The sequence below is a fragment of the Acanthopagrus latus genome, chromosome 7 (assembly GCF_904848185.1).
Source record: "Acanthopagrus latus isolate v.2019 chromosome 7, fAcaLat1.1, whole genome shotgun sequence".
Lineage (NCBI taxonomy): Eukaryota > Metazoa > Chordata > Actinopteri > Spariformes > Sparidae > Acanthopagrus > Acanthopagrus latus.
This window is the reverse complement of record NC_051045.1, coordinates 8,338,206-8,349,923: the sequence shown is the minus strand read 5'-3', so window position 1 is coordinate 8,349,923 and position 11,718 is coordinate 8,338,206.

Below are 11,718 nucleotides of genomic sequence, written 5' to 3'. Positions count from 1 at the left end.
AGATCCCTCTCCATCTGTTTCATTGAAGACTGAAGAACAACGAAGATGAAAATCATTTCAGATGCTTAAGTGCTGAAAACAACATTGTCTCCTTCTTTTTGCAGAAAAGTCTCTTCTCAGCGTACGTGCACTTGAGGTTGAGAAATATCCCGATGCTAGTTACTCAGATTTCACTGAGCACAGAGGAACTTCCCTTGGTCAGCAGATACCTGGTTCTTGACTAAAATCTTAAGAAGAAATAGAAGGGTAGCACTATTGGAACAGGATCACAGAATAAGGGATGGACATTTTTGAAGCAAAGATGACATTGAGAGTCACCGGGAAGTGTTATATGATTATTCAGTTATTCAAAGATCTACATGCTTTGCCTGGTGATTATAATGTAATTCTACAAAGGCCTGTAGTAACGTTATTTCCAGGTGCTGGTAAATACAAGGTAAAAAATGGTGGACAATCAGTTTCACAGACAAAACCACAGTCACATGAACTGTTTGATATTTATTTATTCAATGACTATTTGAAAACAATGACCTAGTCCCTGCACAGAAAATCTGCTGAACATACTATGGAATGACAAATCACAGTCCAAACCTCTTCAATCTAACCACTGAGTAGACAGCAGAGGGCACACTTTGGGTGTTTGGGGTAAAAAATGGTCGCAACAGTTTCCTCATCCGTCATGCCACACATTCTGATCCACAAGCACATTCTGATCCACAAGGCTATCCTTGGTACGCTTCCAACACCTACAGAACTTCATCCTTTAAAAACGTACAGGAAGTTATCGTCCCTGCACAGGACTTCTTTCTACTCACTGTCCCTGAAGTATATAGTAAAAAAAACACTCCTACTTCTTGGAATCGATTACAAGAATCGGAGCTGATCTCACTGGATGCAAGTGATTCTAGATGACTAGGAAGAAAGGACATCTGGCTGTAGATGTTGTGAATGCTGATAATATGTCTCAGCAATTTGTCATTTGTCTTCACTTCAATTGTGTAACTTTGCCTGTGTTGGCCAGGACCCTCTATGTTGCATGTAGAGGGCCAGGTGAAGAGTCAGACCTTTTGGAGGCATAAAGACCTGGAGTAACATGGGATTCAAGTAGTTTTGGACATTTTAATACAGATTTCCTTACTGTATCTTGAAATAAAGGTAAATCATTAAAAAACACTGTGGTCACCAACTGATTGTAAGTCAAAATCATTTAATTTACTCCTTATTTAACTATTTCGAATGTAAATAATACATCTAGTGTCTGAATTCAACATTTTTCTTTGTGCCATTCTTCCAAAATATTAGAAAAACATCAATAAAACAGGTGATTTCAAATGTTTAAAAGATTAGGTGTGTAATCCTGCACAGTAGCAAAACGCATTTTGAAGAAGAGGGGGACATTCAGTGGATGTTCATGTGGATAAATTGCGGTTTTCTGTTTTTCAGAGTTTCAACACTAGATGGTGCTCAAGTGTTACATTTATGCACAATTCAAGGCAGAATCAATCGGGTTTCCCTCTGTCGGAATATTGAATGATGATTAAATATTTTGCTAAAACATACTTGCTGTCCCTCTTTCTTTTTCCTCAAACGCTCTCTGAACACAGCATCTCTTGTTCAGTCGGACACATGGCAGCCACATAAAGAGCCCAGACATCAGTAACAGCATTTAAAGTGGACAAAAACAGCATCGCCCTGCTCCTCTGTCTCATCTCCATAGGCTGACATTTAGCCAACTCTCAATCAGAGGCCTGAGACTGTGCCAGGACAATGTGACATGAATCATAATCTGATTTTTCTCTCTGCTCTTCTCCCACCTCTACTATTTGTTTAATCTGTATCCTGCGTTTCCTAAAGGTTCAGTGAGGCTGCAGAGAAATGCACATGCTGCCATACACGATAAAGTTAATGACATGGATTACATGCTGATACCTCCAGAGCTCGATGTGTTTCTTCATAAGCCTCTGGATGTGTATATTCAATCATACGCGAGGGAGCAAAATGAACATTTCGATGCCTTCGAGAAGGAGGAAGTCACAATATGTTTGTGTATTATTACTTGTCAAGTCAGGCAGGCATACTTGATTCAGTATGCATTAACGCCAGCGAGGGGATTAGCTGAAGTACACAGGCTCGTCTTGGAGGACTGAGAAAACGTATCTGTCACCTATCCACGTTTCTCCTGTCACTCCCTGCAGCCCTGGATGGAAATGCCCTGCAGTGCGCCCCCCTACACATCTCCTCAGGCCCAAAATAGAGCCAAGGCTATGTGGTATGCAAAACGGACAAGTCTGCAGGGCAAAACGGTGCCATTCTGCGAGGCTCTGGCCTTTGAAACTGGCTGCCGGTGAAGGAGCCAAGACATCAAGCGCGACTGAAAGTTTGAGCATGAGGAGATCAAAAAGTTATCTGGGCGTAATTATTCAGAGAAGTTTGAGAAAATGAAGTGTCACTTTCCTGCGAAATCATTTCTTGAAAGCAGATTAGAGAGCATTCACTGGGCAAACTCTATTAAAAGTGAGAAGAAAACCAATCCAAAAATGGTAAAACGGATTGAAAATGATTGAATGTTTTTACATAAAGGTTAAAACTGAAATGTTGTATGAGGAAGTATTTTGCGTATTCTGGCTTTTTTCCCCCCTCTTGGGATAATAATTTGCCTTGAACACAGAGTTGGGTAACAGATTATATGTAATCGGGATTATGTAGTCAAATTTAAACAAATAAATCATGTATATTAGATAGATTATAGTTACACTGTCAAGGATTACATTTTCGGTTATGTCTTTAGAATATGTTAGATTTAAAAATAATTAATTTGTTGTGAAAGTGTTTTTGATGACACCGATGTTTCATTTTAACTTGTGAAAAAGCTCCCCTGACATGTACAGAGCCTCAGAGATGAGTGCCCAACTTTGTATGACAAAAACGTACACAGAAGAAACAGCATCCTGCATGTTGATGATGTAGAATACACACACTGCACATGCAGTTTTTCTTTCTTCCAGTTTTCAAGTATAATTGACCATCGTAGTGAAAATGTACTGAATATGCAAAAAGACATTTTATTTGCATTGAAAGTGTGTTTAAGAAGAAAAAGAAAAAACATGTGTGTGGAACACAAATTTTTGTTTTTGCATCCATTTCTTTGTATAAAGTTACTTATAAAGTATTCAGATTATATTACATTTTTTAATCCAATAAATGACATCACTAACAGACAAACTTGCCATGCAGTTTGTATTCAGTTACTTAGTGCATTTCAAAGTAATCTCAAACCTGAGAGACCACAGGTACATTTACAGCACTTTCAGTACAAAGAAGAAAATATATTTCTGTACTTATAGTAGTGATAGTTGCACAAAGACAGAATATTTGTACTTTAAGGACTAAAAGATAAGCAGCATGACTCAGACTGTTGAGATTTCCTCCCAGGGTCACAATTCTCCTGTATTTCTTGATATTGATGACACATCTCCACACCTTTAGCCCTTTAAGTTATCAAACCTGTTCCTGGCACTGTACAGCATGTACTGTACCACTGCACTTTTGTGCCTCGTCATCTTCAGCGAGTGAAAGACGGACAGAGAAACGGAGAAGAGAAAGAAATACTCAAGCAAGTTTCAGATGTCCTAGAACGATAAATTCCTGTTTCTTACATCAAGTTTTAAAGGAAGGGGGCATTCATTTTGTTGCCCCAGTGATTGATTTTCTGTCACACTGACGTCAATAGCCATCAAGAGGCTGACAAGCTCTGGGCAGTGGTGTGTACAGACTCTCCAAAGGGCGGGGGATAAAATGAACGACTGCGTGGAAACTGATGGTTGTCGATGTTGAACGTTTATGCCAGAGATTTACGTTTAAGTGCATGCCAGAGGGGCATAAGTACAAAGTGTATAACATAACTCAAGCCCTAACTCAATGTCATTGCAGTATCGTGTTGTTATTTTTTTAGCAGTCACCATAATATAGGAAGAAAGTTTCCGAAAAGGAAATTTCTGTGGGGGAGGTACCATAGCCAAAAATACTTTCAAAATGCTCCCTATTTTTTGCAAGGTTTTGAAAAATATGCCCACCATCTACATTTAGTGTATTAGAAGGAGATATTGCACCAGCCAGTATGAACAGCAGGAATGATAAAGTAAAATAAGAAGTCTTTCAAAGTTCATACAGTGTTTGGATATTGGTCTAAGATGAAATGAATCTGTGCTCTCGCCAAGCGCTTTGTGTGCCTGTAAATGAGTTCAATCATTTTCTAGTCGCTATGTTCAGTATGCAAATACACTGGTTACCACATTTTCCTTATTATGTTAATAAAAAAAGCATTACTTTCTAAGAAAATGTTCTTCATTAGTAACAGATACACAGAATGTCTAGAAGGACAGCAGGAGATAAAAGGCCTGACCTTGCGGGAGAGATTTTTCAGTACATCGGTCAGAGTTATCACGAATCTTCAGATGTGTGCACATTCAGAATGCCATTTGAGTTTTGGACTGTATTGGACTGAATGTGGAGCCTCATTCTCCAACAGTCCGGGCTTTAATATTGTGTGAATAGAAGTTTAAGCTCAGTGAAGCGTTGACATTTACCCAAAGGCTTCAATCAGCAATTCTCACCCAGGATTCCTAAAAGCGCAGCAGCCGATCACATCTGGAGCCCTCTGAATATAATGGCCTCTGTCAGCCAATTCCCACTCTGAACCGTGGATGAATGGAGCGATGCTGCCTCTGTTGATCCCTGCTATATTGGCTAATTAAACCCCAACGCTGCAAGCTGTTAATGATGGTTATTATTGGTCTTGTCATGAATTATTCAGTAGTGGCCAAGTCATGTTTTGTTGGTGTATATACACTTTGTTTTGCAACATTAGCATCTGGCTTCACCTTAGACTTTCACAAAATATATACGAAACATTTGTGACTGATATTAATCGACAGTACATACATACAGTACGTACACAAAGCTGAGCGTTTAACATCAAGTTGAACTCATTAGATTTAGGTCTGAAATTTCCTCTTGATGCTGTAAAGCCGACATTAAATCCTCTCGATAGTATTTTAAAATGCCGGGTGGGCTCTTTTTTTAAAATGTTTCAACAAATCCTGGAGTATATATCTCATTAGGTGCCACTCAAATCCAGCTAACATGGTTTAAAGCCCACCAGAAGCTGGAGAAATTTCATTTTGTAATCCTATCTTTAAAAGATGTCTACTGCCACTACTACTACTACTACTACTAATATATTAGACTTATACAGAGCTTTTCTAGATACTCAAACATCTGCTGATGTTAGACAGGAATGAAGAGTGGCGATGCATCTACTACATTAGCAAATCGTTGAGATCCCTTGAGATTTGTTGTTTGAAACCCCTTCAAGGAAGAAAGCTGATAACACAACAGTCCACAATAGAATAGTCTGCTGCACTTGCAAAGTCCAAAGTGGGGTCAGCAGGCCAAAGTTATCATAATGTTCAATTTGGCCTTTCTAGTGAAAAAATGTGTTTTGTTGCGGTAGGAAAAATGCTCTGTAAATATCTAAGATTCCTAATTCCTAATTATTTTTCAGAATCTGAGAAATGTCTCTTAATGTCCCCGAGTAATTTTACAACTCTGAACAGCAGCTCATGAAAAAATAACTGATATCATCGACTGTCAGTTAACCAAACAATGAAATTTATGTGATTTTTGGTGGTTATCCCTGCAGTGCACACTGCGTCCCTTGTGATTTTGCTCTAATTCTCGAAACCATTGTCCCTCTATTGAGAACAGCTGACTAAAGAGTAAAATTACCAAAGGATTAGTTTCATAGTGAAGGTTTTTCTGAAATGGATGTGACAGAGACTTCTACACTATCTAAGGCTTAGACTGAGCCAACACTGGAATATAAATCAAGCATTGTGCCCATTTTCATGGATGAAATGCTCCGTCAGTATATCAGCACAGATAATAATTCGAGTGTACGACCTCAGTGGGTTTTTAATGAAAGGCAAGTGATGAATCAAAACCCCACATAAGGAAACTGATTTCTGTATTGAGGACTGAACCAGCTTTGTTACCCGGGAGATTTCACTGTCAGAGGCAGAAGAGAGAACAACTCATGCATGCAGCTGTCTGGTAATATATGTTTGTACACACATGCGGACACAGAAAACACAATAGTGATTTATTCTTTTCTATCACAAGATGTCTCTTGCTTTCCCCTTCCTCTCCTTCTCCCTGCCCTCCTGTCCCCCCGCCTCTCCCGACACAGTTGTAGGGAGCAGAGCAATGATGCGTGTCTTAGTGAAACCTGGTGAATAGTAATGAACCGAGCCTGTGTGTTTATTTGAGGGAAAGCAAGAGGAAGACAGAGATATAGAGAGAGAGAGAGAGAGAGAGAGAGAGAGAGAGAGAGAGAGAGAGAGAGGGTAGGGAAGGGAAGGGTTTGAGGGGAAGGAGGAGGAGGCGGAGGAGGTGGAGGAGGAGGTGGTGGGGGGACTGTGAGTGAAAACAGGGCTTCTCTTGCGGCACTGATGCAGCACAAGCAGCGGTGAGAGGCACAGCGGTGACTGACAAGAGATGCAGTTGCGTTAATCCTTTACACCCTTTACATGATCGCCGCCGCTCTGTGTCAAACAGCTCATCAGCCATTCTGATCAGGGCGACATGACATCACTCATTAAAACCTTTAGAAAACTGTTTATTTTTTTCTCTGGGTGTGCTTCATTATACAGTAGCTCATTCTCCCCGTCTAAGCCCCCCTCCTCACATCTAGACAAGGGGGAGGAGGGTGTATTAGTAGAGGAAACGGATGGAGGGGGAGAAAGCTGAATGTGACTCAGAGAGGGGCAACAACACCTGCTGTCTTCATCCCAGATTCACCAGGCAAAACAGCAGTCTCTCTCTACTAGTGATGGGCTGTTGGGAGGACAAAGAGGCCCAAACAAAGACTAAAAGACTCTGAAGACACCAGGATCTTCAGATCCGTGCTGACTGACTGAGCCACTGCTCATTTGGTAATTATTTTTGGTCCTTGAACCCCTACTTTAAGCCTCAACCTGTATGTGCAGGATGACGATAACAAAGTTCGAGTCATCTACGAGGTGATGACATGAGCAGCAACACAGATAACAATTAATAAAAACGTGAGAGGTTCCATTTACAAGCGAGGAATAAGTGACTGGAATATTCAGCAACTGGCTGCAAAGATCAACTAGAGTGCCAGGACTGAAAGGAAGGGAACAAACACAATAGCCAGCCCCCCTACCTCAGCCCCTCTTTTATCCTTTTCCATCCAGGACCCACGGGCACTCTGCCAACTTGGAATCTTAAGAACTCATTCAAAGAAAGCCAAAGAAAGGGACTTGTTTAAAACCAGGACCCATTCTCTCACAGTCTCTTGTTTTTCCTTACATTTCCCACGTGAAGAGAAGGATTTCTGGATGCTGTTTTCTCTATGACATCGCAACTGAGGAGGGGAGACGGGGATGCAGTAGGGGGGGGGGGGGGGGGTTACGAGAATTGTCATTCATGTAACGTTTTTGTCAGATTCGTGGTTTGAGAGTATTGTGAGCGAGTGATCTCCCCTCAGAGCCCTCTTTCTCCCTCTCACGCTCTCCCTCTCCCTCTCTTTCCCAGTTTTCATTCTGCTTTTACTCCCTCTGTCTCCCCACTCTCGCTCCTGCTCACATAGTAACTCCTCCCCCCCACTACCCATTGTCTCTCCATACAGTGCTAGGCTGAGGGGATGCCATACTCGTTCCAGCGAGGGACGGAGGAGAGGGAGAAGGAGGTAAGAGTCAGATTTATGGCATAAGAATACATCTGGCACGAAATGCACGTCACTGTTACTTTCAGAAGTATAAAGTGTGCCGGTGATGATATTGCTTTCATCAAGGATGACAGTGAGGATGAGAAGCTGCTTCACTGATGCTTTTCATGTGTTGTGTGCAGTGTTTCAATGTGTTTTGGTTGTCTTGTCCGCCAGTCGAAGGTGCTTATAGGTGTGTTTGCAATAAATAGAAATCAGGCGCCACCCCTTTTTTCTTCATCTTTTGTCTTAAAAAAGTGTTTAAATTGTCAGATGTTAATAATTTGCTGTGTTGTTAAAGCTTTGTGGCTACCATTTCTCATGCTCTACTGGGAATGTATATCTAAAACAACTAAAAACATCTGGCTGCTGACGATTCCCTGAATTGGCTCCCAGCAGAGAGCGACCATGTACGATGTTTAGGGATTAAAACTAATCCTCCCTGTGGCTGAGATTCACCTTCTTGTCTGGACAGAGTCTGACACAGGGGCTTTACTAATTTATGCTGAGAAATGCATGAGCAGAGGCTCCCTGGAGCTCAGTGGCAGTGGTCATTTCTTTGAACCTGGGAAAGGCTGATTGAGTAAACACTTTCCCTCAATCGGTGGGTAATGTTCTGCTGTCACAGGTCATGTGGATATCCAACATATGTAATCCCAATGAGGATTAATCTGGCTTGGCTCCACTGAGTTAGAATAAAGTTAGGACGTCTTCTGATGAAAGTTATGTCATCTTGGAATATTAAATACAGCAAAGGTGTGAGAAAGGATGTGAAACTATCTCACAAAGTTGTTTTTACTCAACTTCACTGGATTGCCAGAAAAAAATTTAAACAGGTGCATTAAAAGACGACTAGACATGGTTCTCTCAGTACTGGACAGTTGCAGCCTAGTACAGGAAGCTTTGTGTGCTTGTTCAGAGGGAAAAAAAAGGAGAGGCTGTCTCAATGGGGCTTTTGTTGTTTGAGTTGGAGACAGCAAAAGCACAAGAAACACTGACTGACAAATACCTGGCCCCTCTGAGCCCCAAATACCTCAGCGTTGCACTTGATACAATGTCAACAAATGCCTCCTCTGTCTTCTATAGTAGCCCGTTTCCTCTCAGTCCACAAGACTTTTTCATGTTTTTATAAAGGCTACTGTTTTCTGAGCAGACATCTGGGTGAGCAGATTTGGCCTGCATAGCTTGAGTGCTGATTCTCTACACACTGAGGGGTTGAAAGCAGTCCAAAGAACTTCCTACAGTTTAGTGCTGAAAAATTGTTGCAAACGGTCACAGAGTGATTGAAATTCTATTCAATAAAGCCTATTGGTAGCGGTTCTGTGCATTAATGATAGTTGACTCACTGGCACGATGCATTTGATAAAAGAGACACAAGGGCTGCCGCATGGAAATGTTCATATCTGCAAAAATATGTTGGTCATTAATAAAAAAAATTGCTTGGCTTTCGCAGCCCGGTGATTGCATTAAAATGCTGAGGTGGTGATCTCCTTTGTGCATGAGGAAGTCAAGCAGGGGGTTGCTACAGAATATAGAAAGACTTTACGTAATCTGTTTTGAATTCAAAAACAAAATCCTTTTGATTAATGCTGCACCTTTCCCCACAGACGCTGATTTAAAACTGCATTTTTAATCAAAGATTATTCTGTAAACCCCCGAGGAATTGAACAGCTAGCAGAATATTGTTGTAAGATTCAAGCACCCGGTAGGGGTCGATTTATTTGGGTTTGTGCTGGGAAAAATATAATTCCTTCGGTCTAAAGACTCACAAGACAGTTTAATTTTATCCCCCCGGGGCCTCAGATGAACACTTCCAGTTTCTTTGCTTCATTATTCATGTGGATGTGCATTTTTAATCCAGACTGTTGTCCGTAAACTGCCCCTGTGTTTTCCTCCCAATTGTCAAGCTTTCAGCTCTAACGGCGTGATTTCTCAAACTGCATCTAAGACTGATTCAGTATCATTCTCTTCGAAATCAAACCACAACTGTGTCTTATGGCTTTCTATTCCTATGTGAGTTCTTTTTAAAATGTCATGTAGGGTTTAAAGCCATTGGATACACAGTGGACAGTCAACTATGATGACTTTTGACAACAAAAAACAGATTCCAAACATAAGGAATAATCATTGTAATTTTGTAATATGAGTTCAGCTTGTGTTGCATTTTGTTCAACTATTTGAAGCATTCAAAATCTTCCACCAAAATGTTTGCCCACAGCATCTACATCATGGACTTTCCTTGCATCAAACTTTTTGAGTTGTAGGGCAAATACAGATACTTTGAGATGGAGCAAACATTAATCATTTTCCTGTAGATATTTTGAGAAATGCATGATTTTCATTCAAGTTGTGACTAGGCAGAAGGCATCCTTCCTCTTCCTGCTGCTGTGAGCAGTTCTACAACTTTCATGAACACCGTACAGCTCTATACTTTTACTACTGGGGAAATTAAGTCACAACTCCTTGCATTTCAAAATGTGTTTGATTCAATTACTGTGCTAAATCCTAAACTACCAATTAAAAAAAAACAGGCATAAAGCACTTGCTGCTAGTTTGCAGCTAACTAGCTAACATTACATTATTCTTGCTAATTGCTGCATGATATTCTTGCATTTTGCTATATTTTGTTGTTGCATTCCCCCCTTTTGATGGCATTTGATGTATGTTTGCCATTTTGCATTATGACAATACAGACTTTGTTAGTATAAAATTTAACTAGCGTCCAGCAGCAGAATTGCTGCACATAGTAGCATCACTCTAATATCAGCGCAGACTGGCAGGGTGGGAACATGGATTGCTAATGTTTAATAAAGCACCACTGGTAGCCACATGATGAAGCAGTGCGTTTATTTATTTGATTCATGACAGCATGAATTCCAAATGTCTGGAAAAAAATGGAAATGGGATTGAGCCTTAGTTGAAATGTATCCAATAAGACATTATTACTGTACAACGGAGCTTCAAAAAGATACAACTGTAAAAATTCTGAATCTATCAATGTTGGAATTTCCCCACATGCTCGATCTGATTTGCATAAGGTTTAGACCTACTGTACATCAAAGCTGCCTAGACTATTTTGCTATAAAATGCAGTACTTTCATGTGTTACAATTTATAAAATAATGAGGTAAGATTATCCAATGAGTGAAAGTGTGACACATTGCTTCACTTGTCACCCTCTAGCCCTCTAGGTAGCATTTTAATGGAATTAAAGAGTAGCATTAATAGAAAAAAATATGAATTTATAATGATGACATGGAGCATGTGAGGACTAGGAACACGTAAAGCATATTATGCCACAGCTGTAATATGTACAGAAAAAAAAAATCATACTCAGACCCTAAGGGAAATATTGAAATTCAAAGGAACAAACTGTATTTGCCTCTGGCTGTTTTAACCAAGAACACTTTTTAACTATAGTTATATATCGGCTACATAAATCCACAACTACTGTATGTAGTAGCATATCGTTTGGATTTAAGTTAAAATCAGGGAATATTTTGATTCATCTTCCAGACATTCAATTTGTCTAATTCACAGTGACCAGAGACAAGAAATATTAGCTGCTTAGTATTCATCATGGTTTTCATTAACTGAGAGTTAACAGCAATCCAAATTCAAGCAAAGACGGTGTGCTGACCTGCAGCAGTGCTTAACCACATAATGTCAGTCCCAATTATAACATTTATTTCATGAAAAACTGACATTTTTTGAGCTCCAATTCTTTACCACTTTCCTATTTTTGTGCTGATTTAATGCTGGGGCTGACTGTTTAATGGTCATTTGGATTCTGATTGTAATGTTAATGCTGCTCATTTTGGATGGAGGCCAGAAGAGGAAACTGTGCAACAAGATTACACATTTTGAAAGTGTATCATCATGGGTACATGGTGTACACCTTAGCCAGCTGAGGCATCACAGCACTTGTAAAGA